General features: G+C 40.5%; 1 protein-coding gene across 1 annotated transcript in view; it reads left to right on the top strand.

Moving 5' to 3' along the window:
- HS3ST5 (heparan sulfate-glucosamine 3-sulfotransferase 5) overlaps window positions 1-18,970 on the top strand; it is a 355,487-nt gene that overhangs the window by 220,616 nt on the left and 115,901 nt on the right. The window contains exon 3 of the mRNA XM_088460426.1: window positions 4,309-4,401. The gene's annotated coding sequence lies outside the window, so the exon portion shown is untranslated. The remainder of the gene's footprint in view (window positions 1-4,308; window positions 4,402-18,970) is intronic.

Below are 18,970 nucleotides of genomic sequence, written 5' to 3'. Positions count from 1 at the left end.
TCTTAACAGGTGACACATGACATTGTAACACACATATAGGGCTCAATCCAATTAGCGAGTTTGTGAAAGCGAGTTTGTGTCATGAAACTCGTAGACATAGCACAAATGCATACATCCCAGTAAGTCGAGATTCAATTACAAATGGCAATTTACGGTAGTCGTGGCCAGGGTGCGCAACTTTTCTCCAAAAATGTAACTTGGGAGAAGTTCATGAAAATGTGAGGAAACCATTCTGAACTCCACAAAAAGTGACAACTGAGAAAGCAGGACCATATACAGTAGAAGACTAGTGGGCATAAGGAAAGTACTGGAGGTTTTTAAAAGGTGTCAAATGGCTGATTTTTACAGTTTTTATTAATGGTGGAAAAATTATAGCAAGCGAGTGTTTTTCATCAAATTAAAGTCTTTCCAGCAGCATTTTGGGGTACAGAAAAATGTATGTATACTATTTTTTCAGTGTTTTTGGATAATTTTGTAAAACTTTTCAATAAACACTCATCTGCAAGTTCATATACCCCTCTCCCATAAATACAACACCTCTACATACCTGTCCTACTGTACATCATTTACACCTCCACATACCTGTCCTACTGTACATCATTTACACCTCCACATACCTGTCCTACTGTACATCATTTACACCTCCACATACCTGTCCTATTGTACATCATTTTCACCTCCACATACCTGTCCTACTGTACATCATTTATACCTCCACATACCTGTCCTACTGTACATCATTTACACCTCCACATACCTATCCTCTTGTACATCATTTTCACCTCCACATACCTGTCCTACTGTACATCGTTTATACCTCCACATACCTGTCCTACTGTACATCATTTATACCTCCACATACCTGTCCTACTGTACATCATTTATACCTCCACATACCTGTCCTACTGTACATCATTTACACCTCCACATACCTGTCCTACTGTACATCATTTACACCTCCACATACCTGTCCTACTGTACATCATTTACACCTCCACATACCTATCCTATTGTACATCATTTTCACCTCCACATACCTGTCCTACTGTACATCGTTTATACCTCCACATACCTGTCCTACTGTATATCATTTATACCTCCACATACCTGTCCTACTGTACATCATTTATACCTCCACATACCTGTCCTACTGTACATCATTTACACCTCCACATACCTATCCTATTGTACATCATTTTCACCTCCACATACCTGTCCTACTGTACATCGTTTACACCTCCACATACCTGTCCTACTGTACATCATTTACACCTCCACATACCTGTCCTACTGTACATCATTTACACCTCCACATACCTGTCCTACTGTACATCGTTTTCACCTCCACATACCTGTCCTACTGTACATCATTTACACCTCCACATACCTGTCCTACTGTACATTGTTTTCACCTCCACATACCTGTCCTACTGTAGATCATTTTCACCTCCACATACCTGTCCTACTGTAGATCATTTACACCTCCACATACCTGTCCCACATCATTTACACCTCCACATACCTGTCCCACATCATTTACACCTCCACATACCTGTCCCACATCATTTACACCTCCACATACCTGTCCTACTGTAGATCATTTTCACCTCCACATACCTGTCCCACATCATTTACACCGTTATTGAGCGATTTTGAGAATTTCACTTGAAAACTGACATGTCTTTATTGCCCGAATTATGCTATTTCAACCCCTCCAAGTATGTGATTATTCAGTAGGATGGGTGTACTAGAGCTTCTGTACTGACTCCTGACAGTTTTACCTCAGAATAACGATTTTCCCTACCTTTGCACCTGCTTAAGTGGGTAAACACATAGAAATGCAAATCTCCTCTGAAAAATAAATGCGAGTTTGGAATCGGATTGCAAATGTAATTTGCAGTGCGAGTTTGCCGTGAGAAAAGCTTGCAGGACCCCACATGCATCATTGGATTGACCCTATACAGTTTGTGCTTGCCTTTTTATCCATTGCATAAGACTTCAGCTAGAGTACAGTTAATCACTTTCATTTTACAGGTTCATACAATGGCAATGAAAGAAATATAATTGCCTAGAAAGCCTGATTTGATTGCTCAGTCACCTCCTTGAAGCTTGTGTTACAGGTATTAAGATCATTTTTGTAATTTAAAGCCTACTTCTACTGCACTGGACGAAGTATCTGCACAGCAATATGTACATTGGACATACCCAGAAGCTGCTCCTACCCTCTTGCATGAGGGGTCTGCCACCTCAGGAGGAGAGGAAAAGACAGTCAGTCCAGCTGGTGGGCCTGCGCATTGGATCTGGCAGGTGCCGGGACCAGTTCATGCGCACCAGTGGTGTTGGCACCACACATGCACAAAACACCTGCTTCTAGGGACTGCATCAGCTGTAGCCCTGGGAAGGACTGCCCGAAAGGCAGAGGAGCGGCTTCCCACTGCTAATCGCAGCCCTAACTGGCAATCCAGAAAACACCTCCCCCTGGGACTGTCTGTGCTGTCTGTGTGACTGGCAGGTAGCATTTACAATGGGAAGCCATTGTCAGTTACAGTGTAGCCAGTGCAGTCACAGACTCCAACTGGCTCACTGAGGTGCTGGATTTGACTCGGAAGGCTGTGACCCTGCTGTGTCAGGTAAAATCTGCCACTGGGCATACCTTCTCTACATTCTCATTCCTGTGTTAGGCATACAGCAAGAACTTATTGATTATCCCTTCCTCTGCAATGTCACAGGAATGGAAAATATCAATGTCCCTCGAAAGAACTATAATAAGAAACTACACAGATTATGACATGTAGATGGTCATTCTAGGATGATTATTGCAGTGTCTATTTTTTAAATGTATTCCATACTGAGAATAAAAACAATTATTTCTGTAGTGTGTGTTTGTTATTTTCACCACAAAATAATTAAGGAGATTTCTTAAGCAGGGCTGCAGCTAGGGGCACATGCCCCGGGTGCCGGATTTGAGGGGGCGCTCCAGGGTCAGTGTAGCCAAATGGGGGGTTTGGAGAGAGCAGCACCCCTCCTCCCTTCTCTCCTTGCTACCTCTGCATGCAAAGTACACACTGTACTGGGCTCTTGCAGGCTCAGTCGCGGCTCGGAGAATCTGCAATGTGGCGGTGAGTGCTGGCTGAGGAAGCTGCAAGGAAAAAAAAATTAAATAAAATGGTGTTAATAATGGGATCTTGAATTGAAATAATAACCCTGGATAGATATCTATATACTCCAGAATATTACTACAATATATTGATAATCAAACCGCGAAATATATGCAGTAAAGAAAATAAATATATAAAGTTAGTATAAGTTTATTTAGAACAACTTGGTGGAGATAAATAAAAAACAATTCATGACATTGAATAGATTATAAAAAAATCGGTTACCCAAACATTTTAATCAATTAATGTTCTTTCTAATACAGCACAATTCTACATTACTATATTGCAAATATTTTTCTTGCTCCTTAAAATATACATATCAGACAAAAAAATTAAAAATATAGTTGTCTTCTTGATACAGTATGTATATATAATTTATAATTTTTCCAAATCTATATTAGTAGAATAAAGTGCATATTGTGATAGACAGTGCCTGTCAAGAGAAGTGGGAAGAATAGCTATTGTTCCTCTTTATTGCTGTGTTATGCATATTACATACAGGTTATCAGTAGTACAGTAGCACTCTCAGATATTCTAATAACATTATTAATTAAGGGTTAAAACTTAAAGATTTAAATTTATTTATTTATTACCAGTTATTTATATAGCGCACACATTTTCCGCAGCGCTTTACAGAGAATATTTGGCCATTCACATCAGTCCCTGCCCCAGTGGAGCTTACACTCTATATTCCCTATCACACACACATACACACTAGGGGTAATTTTGTTAGGAGCCAATTAACCTACTAGTATATTTTTGGAGTGTGGGAGGAAACCGGAGTACCCGGAGGAAACCCACGCAAGCACAGGGAGAATATACAAACTCCACACAGTTAGGGCCGTAGTGGGTATCGAACCAACGGCCTCAGTGCTGTGAGGCAGTAACGCTAACCATTACACCATCTGTGCAATTAGTTTGCAGATGGGATACCCTACTCACAGACATTATTTATACTGCCATTCAAATTGTTTGGAACAGCCAATTACAAAGTTAAAATAGGTCAGCCTGTTGCAGGTATAAGTGGGGATTTCTGTTAGGAAAATGTATATCCTAATAACATGTATGAAAGCATAACTATATATGTATTTATTATTTATGTTCCTGTCGACAGTAAAAATGCTCACTGTCATATTTTCTGTTGTTTTAGGTTCTGTGTCCGTCTCATGCAAATCCATTCCGCTATGGTCCTGTCCTGTACACTGCTATAATGTGCAGTCCCAATGCTTCTGGTTACTGCTGGGTGAGATGATGATTTCCTATTTTTTGTTTAATGTATTTCTAATGGGGAGGTGTAGCACTGCAAAGTTATAAGCAGTATGCAGGTTTAAAGATGATAAGCATCAACTTGAACACACCACATACGAATGTTTGTTCTTCAGTGCTATATCTATAATCATACTTGCCTACTTTGAAAACTACTTTCAGGGAGTTTGAAGGCGACAGCATAATGTGCCGCCCAAAGGGCGTGACATGGTCTGCCCCAAAGGGCGTGTCTAGCTCCGCCTATGGGTGTGTCGATTGTCAATCAGGGGTGCTAATCATTGGGTACTATTGCCAGGACATTTTATGGTTAATATCAGGCTTGGTTACCCTCCCAACTGTAGCAGGAGGCTCCTGAAAGTACAGAGATAGAGATATATATAGAGATTATATATATATATATATATATAGATATATAGATAGATAGATAGATAGATAGATAGATAGATAGATAGATAGATAGATAGATATGTGTGTGTGTGTGTGTGTGTGTGTGTGTGTGTGTGTGTGTGTGTGTGTGTGTGTGTGTGTGTGTGTGTGTGTGCGCATATATATATATATATATCTGAGATATATGTATAGAGAGAGAGAGAGAGATATATATCTCTCTCTCTCTCTCTACACACACACACACACACACATATATATATACATATATATATATATATATATATATATATATTCATAAATTGTCCTCACACAATAGTAGTCACTCCCTCATATCCAGTCAGTCACAGGCATTAACTGCACTCTGAAAGGGCACTTACTGACAGCCATCCATTTATTGTCTGTCAGTGAGTGCCCTTTCAAAGTGCACTTAGGAGAAAAGGCCACTTCACATCACTCGCTGATGTCCCCAACAGTACAGTGCTGCGGATCAGTACAGCGCTGCTGTTACTTACAGTTACTAGGCTCCGCTCCGCCCGATGAAGCCACCGCTGCCGCGCCCGTGCACACTCAGTCACACTGTTGACTAGTGCCGGCCACCGCTACCCACAACCCCGCGATGGCCGGCCTTTAAATAACACGTCGTTATGTCATAATGTTTCCTCGCAGGCCCCGCCCCCCGACATGCCGGAATCGCGCATGCGCAGTGCTCTCATGTCTTGTAAAAAATGGGAGTTAAGTAAACATTGCGGGGGAGCGGGAGGCTTCATTAAAAACCGGGAGCCTCCCGCTAAAATCGGGAGGGTAGGCAACTCTGTTTAATAGAATGGGTGGAAAAAATACTGTATACTTCCACCAAGGATCACTGAGTAATCCTCCAAATATACTGTAACATGGCAAAACCATGAACTAACTGCTAATAAAGAGGAAATAATTGGAAAACAGTTTGTTAACAAGATCAAAATGGCTGTTGAAAATCCACATTCACTTAAATCTATAGAATAGATTACATAGGTCTGACTTTCAAACTATTCATATTCACTGTATCTTTGTCGTGCCCTTGTATGTATACCTTGAAAAAAATTTCCATAACCAATAGTCAAATTAAATACAAAATAACATAAAATTCTATTACACTACTACATATTGTATCAAATATCAAATTAACCAAGATTTTATAGTACAGAAATAAATTTTGGTTGTAGTTCGGTTGCAAAAATAAATTAATAGTAACTTTATTCGACTATCTACAGTATGTGATTATATATTTGAATATAATTATGCAGATTACAACTTCAAGTTCTGCTGTAAAGGCAGTTCCTTGGAAGCTTCTAAGAATCAATTTTCACCTTGGGGTCAATGACCAATCAAATGACTACTTTGAATTACAAAACTACTCAGCTTTTTAATTTCTTTTGTTATTCTCATTCATTTGCTGTAAACCAGAATTTACCCATCCGTTTAATTGTTTTTGCCTTTAGTATTTTTTTATGGTTGTAAATTTGTTTGTTTTTTCTTATTGTTTTATATAAAGAACGTTATATGGGAATTAATCACTCTGAACAAAACATCCTGCTTTATATTTCAAAGATGTAAAAATATAGTAACTAATTAACAATAACATGATTGAGGAAATTAACATTTTGTCTATAATGCACTTAGTTTACATAAACAAAATTACATTTACAATAAACATAATACACTTAGTTGGTACAGTCTATAACAATTTGCACAATGCTTTCACTCTGAAATGAGAGACTATTTAAGACTAAAATGACATGATAAATATAGTTCATTAATTAAGATGTAAAAGATTTTAAAAGGTACAGTAACCTGTATTATATTAATATCTTTATCAAATACATTTGGACTTGCTTATTTTGTACTAAAATTGAAATGAGTTGTTGAACAGATAATACTAATAATAATAACTAGGGAATCCCATCGGTAACCCCCTTAGTTATGGAGGATATTATGTCCGTAATTTGAGGATAGTTGTCATAAAGATTTCTGCTAAATATGGTGGAAAATCCACATTGGGCAACAAAACCTTTCCATTGTGACAGCAGTCTGAAAAAATGTCCTTTAATCTCCTCTACCAAGGAGTGTAGGGCACCACACTTCACACATTGCACATCCATAGGACCTAAAGAGTTGTATTGTGGCGAATATGTCCAATGCAAGTGGCATATCAGTTGATCTTGTTATGCGTTGTTTAAGATCTTTGAACTGCACACTCTGGGCGACCTGTAAGGGTTCCACCGCATTAATGTCCTCGAGGCTGGCCTTTAGGCATGTTTGGTGTAAACAATGCGAGGAAAGGTGAATAATTAAATAACACAGCAGTCGGTGATTGAGATGCTCGCAAGATGCGCTGTTATATGTGGCTGCAAATAACTGTCACAGTTTCTAGACTACCCAGTAGATCACATTTTCCAGTTCATCCAGCAGGTGCACAGGGAGAGTTTACCAATTCTCACACTTTCCAGAGCACAATGGTGATGCATTGTAAATGGTGGGCAGATGTTTTGCCACATAACTCCAAAATGAAGCAACCAATTACAAAGCCAATATTTTTGTGCCAATCTCAAATCACCACCCTCATCTCAGATCACCACCCTCATCTCAGGTCACCACCCTCATCTCAGGTCAACTACTGTTTCCTGTTGCTACAAATAATTTCACCCCATATCCTCTGTCATGCCCCTTTAACTCAACTCACCTCTCTTCTATTTAATAATAAAAACACCAACAGAACATGTTCCAAAGGCATTTTTTTACCACAAAATGTTCATACATCCAAATTCTATTTACTCAGTCTATATGTATTGCAACAGAGTGAACAAAAGTAAATCAATAAAAACATTTCCTTTACATTTTAATAATACAATCAGTACATGAAAAAAACAAAAACCTTTTTTGTGTCTACTGCATGTCATGAAATGTTACACACCAAATACACCAAATACACTTTCACAGATGATCAATATTTCCATTTATCACAACAATGATTTCATTTTCCATTAATATGACTCACTTTCCCTCATAATGCTTTCTTACTGAAGCCACATATGTTCAGACTTTGAGCCCTGTATCTGTTCCTAATAAAAGACAGAATTCAAACTTGTTCGGCTACTGTATATAGTGGATGGCAGAAACAATGCTTGATTGTAATTTATTTTGGCATTTATTAATTTGATTTTATGACATCAGTCACAACCAGTGGCCATTTTTATGAAGTCTACCATTCTACTTAAATTCCAGTGAAGGCCATTTGATACCTGCATAGTTTTATTATTGACCTTGGGAGAGGAGTTCAGGTTAAGGATTTATGGCAAGTCCTGTCATCAAGGACCTATTTACAAGATTCACTGTCATTTAGTGGTAAGCTATTGTTCCAGAATCCAAAGACAATTTCAGCTGCTGACAAGGCAATCCCATAAAAATATTGCCTGTCCACCTAGGTGTCCTTCCCAATTATCTGAAGTGGAAATTAATACTTTTAAAAGCTGCTGGTTTTGAAAGGTTATTGCGACTTATTCAATTGGTAGTCTTTTATGCATTATGATGAATTAGTTTTGAGGCTGTTATTTTCCATGTTAGCATATCTGGAAAGCAGAGCGTGATGCTGAAGCACTAATGAGAATGCTAAATAGATTATGTAGTGGTGATACTGCTCCCAGAATGGGATGCTTTATTTTTAATAACTGGTAATTGTAGTTTTATCTTTACTGTGTCAGTGTTATGCCTTTGTCAGTAGTCACTGCAGGATACTTTCCACTTAAGTCGCATTTCTTTGTAACCCTTTCTTTGCTCTTTTTCTGATTCTTTTGTGAACTTGCATATTATACAAAACAATTTATTTCTCATACTGTCAAATTACATGGCAGGAACAAAATGTGGTTTTAATCGTTTTAGATATATTATCAATTATTGTGCTTATTTTCTTATACATTAAACTTGTTTATTATGTGTTGTAGTTCTGATAATAAGGTACATGTGAATACAGTTATATGGCTATAAGTGATAAAATAATGCTTTTAGTTTCAACAATAGTAAAAATTAGAGATGAGAGGTTCGGATTCCTCAGAATCCAAACCGCTCCGAACAGGTGGAATCCGAGTCCACCCGAAAGCAAGTTCGGGTGTTCCCGCCTGACTCGGATTCCACCTTGAGGCCGAACGTCACCCGGCCGGCGTCAGATTCTCGCGAGACCCCGGTGACGTTCGGCCTCTATAAGAGGTGTGGCGTCTGGGACTCGGCGCCATTTCGTGGACAGTGAGGACAGACGTAGGTAGACTAGCCCTCTGACTGATTACACAATAAAATAATAAAAATAAATAACCTCTGTGACTTTACTGGGCATAAGCCCACTGTGTGTGCTCCGTGACTGGGCATAAACCCACTGTGTGTATACAAGCTCCATGACAGGGCATAAGCCCACTGTGTGTATACTGTATACAAGCTCCGTGACCTTACTGGACATAGCCCACTGTGTGTATACAAGCTCCGAGACAGTGCTGGGCATAGCCCACTGTGTGTATGCAATCTCCGTGACAGGCATAAGCCCACTATGTATATACAAGCCTCGTGACAGGGCATAAGCCCACTGCGTGTATACAAGCTCTGTGACCTTGCTGGGCTTAGCCCACTGTGTGTATACAAGCTCCGTGACAGGGCATAAGCCCACTGTATGTATACAAGCTTCGTGACCTTACTGGGCATAGCCCACTGTGTGCACACAAGCTGCGTGACTGCTTGTGCCTTAGCCCACTGTATACAAAGCTCTGTGACTCCATGGGCCTTAGCCCTCTGTAAACAAGCACTGTGACTTCTTGGGCATAAGCCCTCTGTGTATACAAGCTCTGTGACTGCTTGAGCCTTAGCCCACTATATACAAGCTCTGTTACTGCTTGGGCCTTAGGGCCTGATTCAGAGACGGACGCTCTGAAAGAGCGCTCACTCTGAATCGGGGCGTTTGTTTTTTTTTGGAGCAGCCTCCTGGCCGCTCGCAAAGCTGTGGGTAACCACCCACAGCTATTACGAGCTGCCAGGATGATGGTCGCGATGGTCAAGACCATCGCGACCATCGGGCTTGTGACAAGACCCTTGTGGTAGGGTCTCATTGCCGCAAGCCCCAGAGAACTTCTGGCTCTAATAGAGCCAGAAGCTCTCCCACTGACATCACTGGTGATGTCAGTGGGGCTGCCCACAAACGGCAGGCGTTCGCATGGGAACGCCTCCGTTTGTGAAGCCACCACACCTACAAAATGGGGCGAGCTGTCGATCAACATCGACAGCCGCCCTTTTGTATTGAGCCACGGAGCATGTGCTTTTTTTTTGTGCTCGACTCCGGGGCTCGCGTGCCCACTGGGCCACCATCGACCCACTTGTGAGCGCTATGCGCTTGCGAGCGGGTCTGAATCAGGCCCTTATTCCTCTGTGTATACAAGCACCATGAGTCCTTGGGCAGTAGCCCTCTGTGTATAAATCAAAAGCACCGTGACTCCTTTGGGCAGTAGCCCTCTGTATATAAAAGCACTGTGACTCTGCATGTCCTTTTTAATAGCCAACATAAGGGTGGGTGGGATAGCCCAAGGACAATTCCATCTTGCACTACTTTTCATTTCTGCCACTGCTGTGTGGCAATGTTTCATAGATGTGCTTTAAACTGTGGTGTCTGTGCCGCTGCGCTGCTGCTCTGATGCTTGGTAACCAGTCAGCTCACTGCAACATTTGGCCAATAATGCTGAAAACTATAATTTAAGCTGTGAGGTGGTCTAAATTGACTGTAAATGACTGGAAATTAATGTTATTGAGGTTAATAACACTCTAGGAAGAAAAAAAGCCCAAGCTAGTCACCGCAGTTTGGCAAATCCAAATCTAAATCGAAAGCCAGACGACGAATTAGAACCAAATCCATATCCGGCAAAAATGGTCCGGCGCACATCCCTAGTAAAAATGTCAGTTACAGCCCTAAACACCCAATGCTGCTTCTTGTGGTCCTTGTAAATTCACTAATAAATCATGTATTACTGTTTTCACCCCACCCTAAAAAGGTATACGGTTGATAGATCTACAGTAAAAAGGTCGACAATGTGTAGGTAGACACCAGATGTTAGACAGTCAATAGGTCGACAGGGACAAAAGGTCGACATGGACACAGGGTTGAGACACTAAAGGTCGGCAGGTACAAATGGTCGACATGAAAAAAAAGTAGACACAGAAATTGTCAACATTTTTTTTTTACCGTTAGGGTTATGTTTAGAGTTAGGCACTTACCGGGGAATTAGGGTTAGGCACTTACCCCGACGGTTAGGGTTAGGCACTTACTCGATGGTTAGGCACCAGGAGGGAGGGTTAGGCACTAGAAGGGATGGTTAAGGTCAGGCACCTACCCCGACGGTTAGTGTTAGGCATGAGGAGGGAAGGTTAGGCACCAATGGGAGGGTTAGGGTGAAGATTAGGGTTAGAAAAAAAAAATGTGTCAACCATTTTTGTGTCTACCTTTTTCATGTCGACCTTTTGACCCTGTCGACCATTTGTACTTGTCGACGTTTAGTGTGTTGACCTTTTGTCCCTGTCAACCTTTTTCCCTGTCGACCTATTGACTATCTAACATCGGGTGTCTACCTAGACATTGTCGACCTTTTTACTGTAGATCTATTAATCCGAAACCACCCTAAGTCTGAGTAAACTTAACAGAAATTCCCATTTTGCTATTTGCCCTTGTGGACTTGGTCATCTAAGGGTTTTGCCATTTGAGCATGGATTGCTATACCTTTGTGAGTCCCACCTGTGGGCAAATGCAGTACAATGTTTATAGTCTGCAGGATCACATCTATTCATGCCTGTGAGTGTCTGGACCAGGCTGCTATCCGGACCCCCTAATTCCCCACCTAAATAGACACTCACCCACTTTTAACAGTATGCATTGTACTTTCTATGGAACTGGAGCTTCATGAATTACCTTGTTTCAGTTATTCAGTGCATATTTAATCTTCAAGGAGCCTATACAGTGACATTTATCTTTGCTGCTATAACTTTATGTACTGTATATTTAGTTTTTTTGCTGCTATTTGATTCAATTTGATTTTAATTCATTAATTAATTTTCCCCTAAAGTTTGTGGGAAATTCTGTTTTGTTTTGTTTTTATATTCATTAAATATTTACCATTATTTTTAACCTCAAGCGCTAGTGTCACTTTCAAAAAATTTTATATAGAGAAATCTATGAGTTTGGTGTGTGATCCCATTCCATGTAAGCTTAATGGAATAAACATCATAGACTGTGTATACTGCATAAATGACAATGATCATATGGTATCTTCATTTATAGTACTTGGATTTATCACTTAATAAAGACAGTAGATTCAAATCTAAGGTTATTTACAAAGTCAGGTAATCAATCAGTTTTGTTAAACCTTAACCCATAATATGTTCTTAAGACTAAGTGGCCTATTCATTATTGTGACCGATCGCCCCTGATAATTAAGTATCCAATTTACAGAGAACTGATCCAGTGTGGGGATAGCTGATGCAAAATTCATCTTTCCCCGCAATCCCTATAACTGCTACTTCAATTGCAGTGTTGCTTACCATTGACCAAAGTTCATGTATGAGCACAGCCACAGGTAACGCAGTGCCTCAGGAGGTGGATGGATACTATTCCTCTTTGCAACCTGGATCTCCCTTCCATAGGAAGGAGCGGGTCTCCGGGAACCAACGCCAACTGAAGATGATGTAGGTTACCGAACCTATCGGGCCCCAGAGAATGAATGAGCCCGTTACAAAAAAATATGCGGAAACTAGCATTTTGCATGTGTAACGGACCCATTAGTAATGATGAATTCTGTAGGTCCCTAAATGAGAGTGCAAATTAAGATACTTAAAAATAAATTATTATAAGGTAGGTGTATTATAGGTGTCAGTTTTGTAAGTGTGTGGTGCAATTTATAATTTAAAGAGGACAACAACACATAGACAGTATTAGTGGACCACAATAATTTCTAATTAAAGTTCCCTTTTTAAATTGTTATTTCTTGTTATTCTGCAATTACCAAATAAACATACATGTTAAAAGAGCTGTAAACATTTCCTATACAGATTATAGTGTATTGTAATCTAATTTAGTTTTCTCCTTTAAATTACCCTGCGATTAACTAATAATTGAATGAATGTAATAAAGACAATTCTAGAGGCAGGCAGCCATGCCATCACAGTTTAATTATTTATACTTATAGCTTTTATTTTAGCAGTATGTTGATCAAGTAACTAAAGAAATAGGCACCTACAGCATATCCAGGTTCCTTTCTGGGAAACTTGCTGAATATTTACATGCACTTGGTTTTCCACTAAAATGTACAATTTATTGGGCGTTTGGTATGTCAGAACAAATAAAAAAAAAATGCAGATAGCGCCACCAAGTGTCAAATGTATGAAAGTGGTTTCAAGTATAAAATGTCAGGAACGTAAAAATTTTGGCGCATATTTTTTTATGATGGAGGGCATATATCATATCATATATTATATTACAAGAAATATTTTAATAGTTGCCATTTTCACCCTATTTACTATGTAATTTGTAGCGTAAAATTACACTACAGAAACACTTGTCTGTGATTTGTCACATAGGCTCTTTAGTAAATCAGCTAGGGGAACAACAGATGCTGGCACCAGGGCCGCCATCAGGTTGGGACTGCCGGGACTCTAATCCCGGGCCAGACACTTGGCAGAAAGGAGGGTGCCCGTCCGCTCCCACCACGCACTACTACCTCCCTTTTACTAACTCCTCCTCAGAGGACAAGGAGGCCTGCCACTCTTCCCGCGAACCCACTTGTGCAATAAAGCTTTTTTTTATGTTCTTTGAGTTAGCACGCGTGACGTCACGTGGTAGGCTGGGGGGGCCCTGCCTATTTTGTTAGTCCCGGGCCCCAAAATTTCCGATGGCTGCCCTGGCTGGCACTATAGTCAGAGCTGTATTAAGAACCCTATAAATAAAAACTCATATCACATTGCTTAGCTCAGATTTATTGGAGGTATTTACCAATGCTTGCTTGCTGGGACAGGACTTCCGAAAAGAGGCTGTTCCCATGAAAAGTCTTTTACTGCTATTTAATGCAACAACAAAATACATTACTGCCTAAATTTGCATTTTCAAATGGTAAAGCTGTCTCCAAAGCTTTACTAATGCCATATTGTAGCTAAGATGGCATAAGTTATGGGGGGGGGAGACTTTGAAAAACTAAAATGTTATAAATTGTGGCTGTCACAAGCCACCGCACTGCTAATGCTGTGCAAAGCAAAGGCCGGGCTAGCGTTCACTGAAACTCCACCTACCTCCTGTCGATCAATCTGGGATCGGCCTGGATTGGCTCCCACGTCCATGTCCTTCTGCTGTGAACGCTGCTCCGATGCTGGTGATAGTGTTTCACGTGTTTCCGGTTCTGGCATTGTCTCATGTATCCAGTCGAGTATCCAGTCCTCCTGCTTATCTTGTATACCTGCCGTTTGTGTCATCTGGGTGGCAAGGTTTGCTTACTATCTACCTGCTGTTTGTGTCATCCAGATGGCACAGGCCGCACTCCAGTGTCCTCCAAACACAAACCAGTGTACTGCGCTCGTGTAAACCCGGTGGCACAGGCTGCACTCCAGCGTCCTCTATACACAAACCAGTGTACTGCACTTGTGTCAACCCGGCGGTACAGGCTGCACACCAGCGTCAGTTGCTTGTGTCATCGCAGCAGCACAGGCCACACTTCAGCACCGGCGGCTTGTGTCAACTCAGGAGCACTAGTCGCTATCCAGTAAATTTGTACGCAGGTCAGCGTACTTCCTGCAGTCTACTGTTACAGCAGCCAGCCAAGTCGCTTCCAGCCCTCAAGGCTGCTACCGGCCCAAAGGCCGCATCTCATCCTACTGGCCCACAGGCCACAGCCAGCCAAGTCACTGCACGGCCCAAAGGCCACACCACATCCTACAGGCTCACAGGCTTCAGCTGTTTAAGCTGCTACACAGCCGCATTTAGCCAAGGTAATAGCAGCCCTCAAAGCGGTTGCAGAACTGTAATAATAATAATTAATAATAATTTTATTTATAGAGTGCTTTTCTCCTAAAGGACTCAAAGTGCTGTACCCAACTAAGTCATACCAGAGGCTTAACAGTGGCGCTCCCATAGAGGTTTATATGAATCTATTGTAAACGATGTAAATATTATCTTGAAATTACCCTTAAGGAATTGCTAAATGTGTTTGTAAATACCGCCAATTTGCATTGAATGTATTAAACAGATACTTTGTACGTGTGACTGCAGCAACATTCTTTGTAGTTTTGTTGGTGCCTAAAGTATGGGCCTTGCTAGAATGACTTGCAGAGGTATATGATCTGAGCAGGGGCAGAACTATGGGAGACAATGGAGGCGCCTGCCACCAGGCTTCAGCTCTGAAGGGGCCACAACATATTCACCCCACTTAGGGCTGTAATTATGTACCCGGAGTGTACCATCACAGCCGCCCAATTCATGGCACCCCTTCCTGACACTTGAGAATCCATTAGTGGAGAGCTCCATGTCAGACAATCAGCTGCTGCCTTTATATATCTATTGTCTGTCTTCATACAAATTGCTACATTACAAGGGGGGTGGGGGCTCCAAATTATAACTTGCCTCCGGGCATCTGGGATGAACTTATGCCACTGGATCTGACTATAATTTTTACCAGGCTCCATAATGTATTCATGGAATTTATTTGTTGCAAACACAATTGCAAGTATTTTTTTAAAAATTGTGCTGTTTTGTCCAGCATATCACAAAGCTCCTAACGCATAAAAGATTGGTTTACCTTAGACTTTGGTTTGCGTTTAATAAGCTGACCTCCCTTTGTCCACACTGTCAGGGGCTGTTGGACCTTTTGGTATAAGTCTTATCACTGCAAAGTGTATCCTTATCTCCAAACTGCATACACTTTCCTCTAGATAAGGGCCATATCCATTCACTTTCACTTGTATTCCACAAACATATTTAGACCTCATCCCTGAGTGATCCTCTCCTCTGCTTCTCCTTCCCTTAACACATTCCTATTTTCCTTACTTAAGCATATTGAAAATGTGCACACGCATCTCATTAGTTCAATTGTTGCATAATTGATTATGCAAAATAATTTAAAAAAGTTGCTATTTCCATATATTTCTATATTCAATGTATTTGCTATTCTGTAACATTTTAAATTTATCACTGCTACAATGGTGACCTACTGTTCTATTTATTCACAATGAAACATTTTGGAAAATAATCATTTAAAAAAAAAAAAAATCGGTATTTCCAGTTATTTGACTGGTCAAAATAATAGAGAACTAAAGCTTGCCCCGGGCTGAATTTCTGCAGATTAAAGCTCTTTCCTTATGCTGCTCACCATTGCCACATCAAGAGCCTAATTTTGAGGGAAATTCACTGAAGGTTTGGTGACGGTGGGATTAACCTCCAAATCACCCAAGATACTATTCATTGGTTTAGTGGGTGATTGTAAAATCACCATCGATGTTCAACATTTAGAAATGGCCAAACCGCCACAAACCCGCTGCAAAACTATCTGGCCAACCAGCATATGAAGAGAGACAATACATTTATTACGAGTGCAAGTCTTATGTAATGAATAAATGAACAAAAAAAATTCAAACATGACTAATAATCTTATGAGGGCATTATTTAAATAATTTATTAAGGGTCCAAATTAATGTTTAATTATATTTATTATGTTAAATTGGAAATATTATTGATTAAGGTGCATACACACACAACGATTTTTTGAACGATTTAACTATAACGACGTCGCTATCGTTTAGAAAAAATCGTTCAGTGTAAAAGGATGAACGATTATCGTTCATGCGCGTTCACGTTTGTCGATTGTAGTTTGTAGTTCAGTCAGACTGGCCAACTGAATGATTTTCAATAGAAGTTGCAACATTTTTCCTTCAACACACATAAAATCATTTATTATGTAAAGTAAAACCAACTACTTTGTAAAACTATTTTCGTTCACTTTTTCAAGGGAAAAACTGAACGAAAATCGTTCATTACTTACATCGTTGTGTGTGTATGCACCTTTACTAATAGATCCAAAACAATTATTTGTGATGGGGGCAAAATATACCATTTATGCCAGTATAAATTGCAACCAAATCATAAAATATTAATTGCTGCCCCTATTGTAAGTAAATCCATTGATTTCAAAACTACTAGAAAGATTGTGTCTTTGTTTGTCTTGTAATGTGAGGATTTTCAGAATTCCAGCAATATTGCTATTGTCGTGATTGACCCCCACTAGCATTATCATATGTCCCGTGTATTTCATTTATCTTATCAAGCATTAAATTGTATCCTTGTTGAATTTGAGGTTAGGTTTCTTGCCTAGTCTTAACTCTTCTCAAATTGTCAACATGCACCTGTGTGATTGCAGCATTTATCATCTACCATTATGTGTATGTTTTTATTGGCGCTGATTCTGAGTTGGGAATAAGGCAAACAAGAACAAGTAACTTTGCACCTTGGCAACACCATGTAGCACTGCAGGTGGGGGAGATTTAAAATGTGCAGAGAGATTTAGATTTGAGAGAAGTGTCCTGGGCCTGATTAAGGCTTGTGGACACATACACTTGTAGCGTCCCATCTGCAATGCTGCAAAATGCAGAGCTTAGTGAGTATGCACCATTCATACTGCGCATGTGACAACAACAAAGGCTATACAACTGACTTCTTGGCACCTAGTAATATTTGTGGGGTGTAAAGGGGACTTTGGCTTCTGGAGAAAGTAAAGAATCACATCTAGCACTTTAGGCTACCCAGATGGTGTACTAGCACAAAGTACATAAAGTACAGTAACAAATTTATTTCATTAAACTGTGCATCTTGCAACATGGTATCACTTAGGTCTTCTTTTACTCCCTGGCTGCCAACTGTGTGCTCCCATCAAGTCCTGGCACCCTAGGCTGCAGAGTAATCAGCCTAATGGTTAGTAAGGCAATGGGTGTGTCCTAGCTCAAATCTGAATTGAAGTGTAAAAATAAAGCTCCCCCGCATTTGTGCACTACATGCAAATGAAGCCAGTATTTGCCTGGCATGAAAAAACAATAATTGTATTTGCACCTCTTGCATTGCAACTAATACCTCTTTTCCACCAAAAACCCAGGTCCGACCTGGGTTTTTGGACATGGTTCCAACCCTGGTCAGACCCAGGTCAGACCCATTTACACTGCACCTTTGATCTGGGTTACTCCCAGGTCAGCCCTGTTCACACTAAACTCAGGTCTGCCCTGCTAAACCTGTGAGGTCGTAAAAAGTGGGAGGTGAATGCTCCACAACCACCAATCCGCTCATTTTAGGCATGATCCAGGTCAACCTGGGTTGCACCGTTTACACTGCACCATTACCTGGGTCCATCCTGGGTCCATCCTGGGTCCAACCCTGGTAGCTACCTGGGTTGTTTTGCAGGGTCACTTGACCCAGGTTATTTTTCAGGGACCCTTTTACACTGAGCTGCGACCCGGGTAGACCCAGCAAAAACCCAGGTTTTTGCTCTGGTGTAAAAGGGGTATAAATGTTAGAGCCCTTGGTACTTTATCTTCTAAGAATTTACCTGTTATCAGTCTCTTTTGACAACACAGTCTTTCTCTACCAATGTGTAGCCTGCAAAAAATCTTTACTGCCACAAGCACAGAATTCTGTTGCTACCTGACACTTCTTCAACTGCTGAAATCTGGGTTGCAGTACTGAGGCTTCTGTGCGATGAGCTACAGGCTAACAACTAGCTGCTTTCTTTTTCATTTCCATCTATGTAACCTCTAACAAGGAATTGTCTTAATGATTTGCTGCTGAATGAATGTCCAGCACCTGTGATTTGTTACCACAGGTTTATGGCTCTATAAACAGTCCATTGGGAACAAGCAAACTACCAATTTATTGACCCAACATCTTGGACCTATGCTGAATGACTCCCTTGGCTTGCTCACTTGTGTTTGACTTGCTCTCTGAATGACTGTTCCACTGGCTCATTAATCTCCAGTTTCTTTTTTGACTACCAGAACCTTACACTAAATTTATCCTTAATGGCATAGGAAAATTTCCTGCTAACCAGAGTGACTGTGGTGTCCATGTATAAGTATAATATGCT

The sequence above is a fragment of the Taudactylus pleione genome, unplaced genomic scaffold, assembly GCF_031769625.1.
Source record: "Taudactylus pleione unplaced genomic scaffold, aTauple2 ptg000046l, whole genome shotgun sequence".
Taxonomy (NCBI): Eukaryota; Metazoa; Chordata; class Amphibia; order Anura; family Myobatrachidae; genus Taudactylus; species Taudactylus pleione.
Note: the sequence above shows the minus strand (reverse complement) of the source record. Positions and strands in the feature narration are given on the sequence as shown.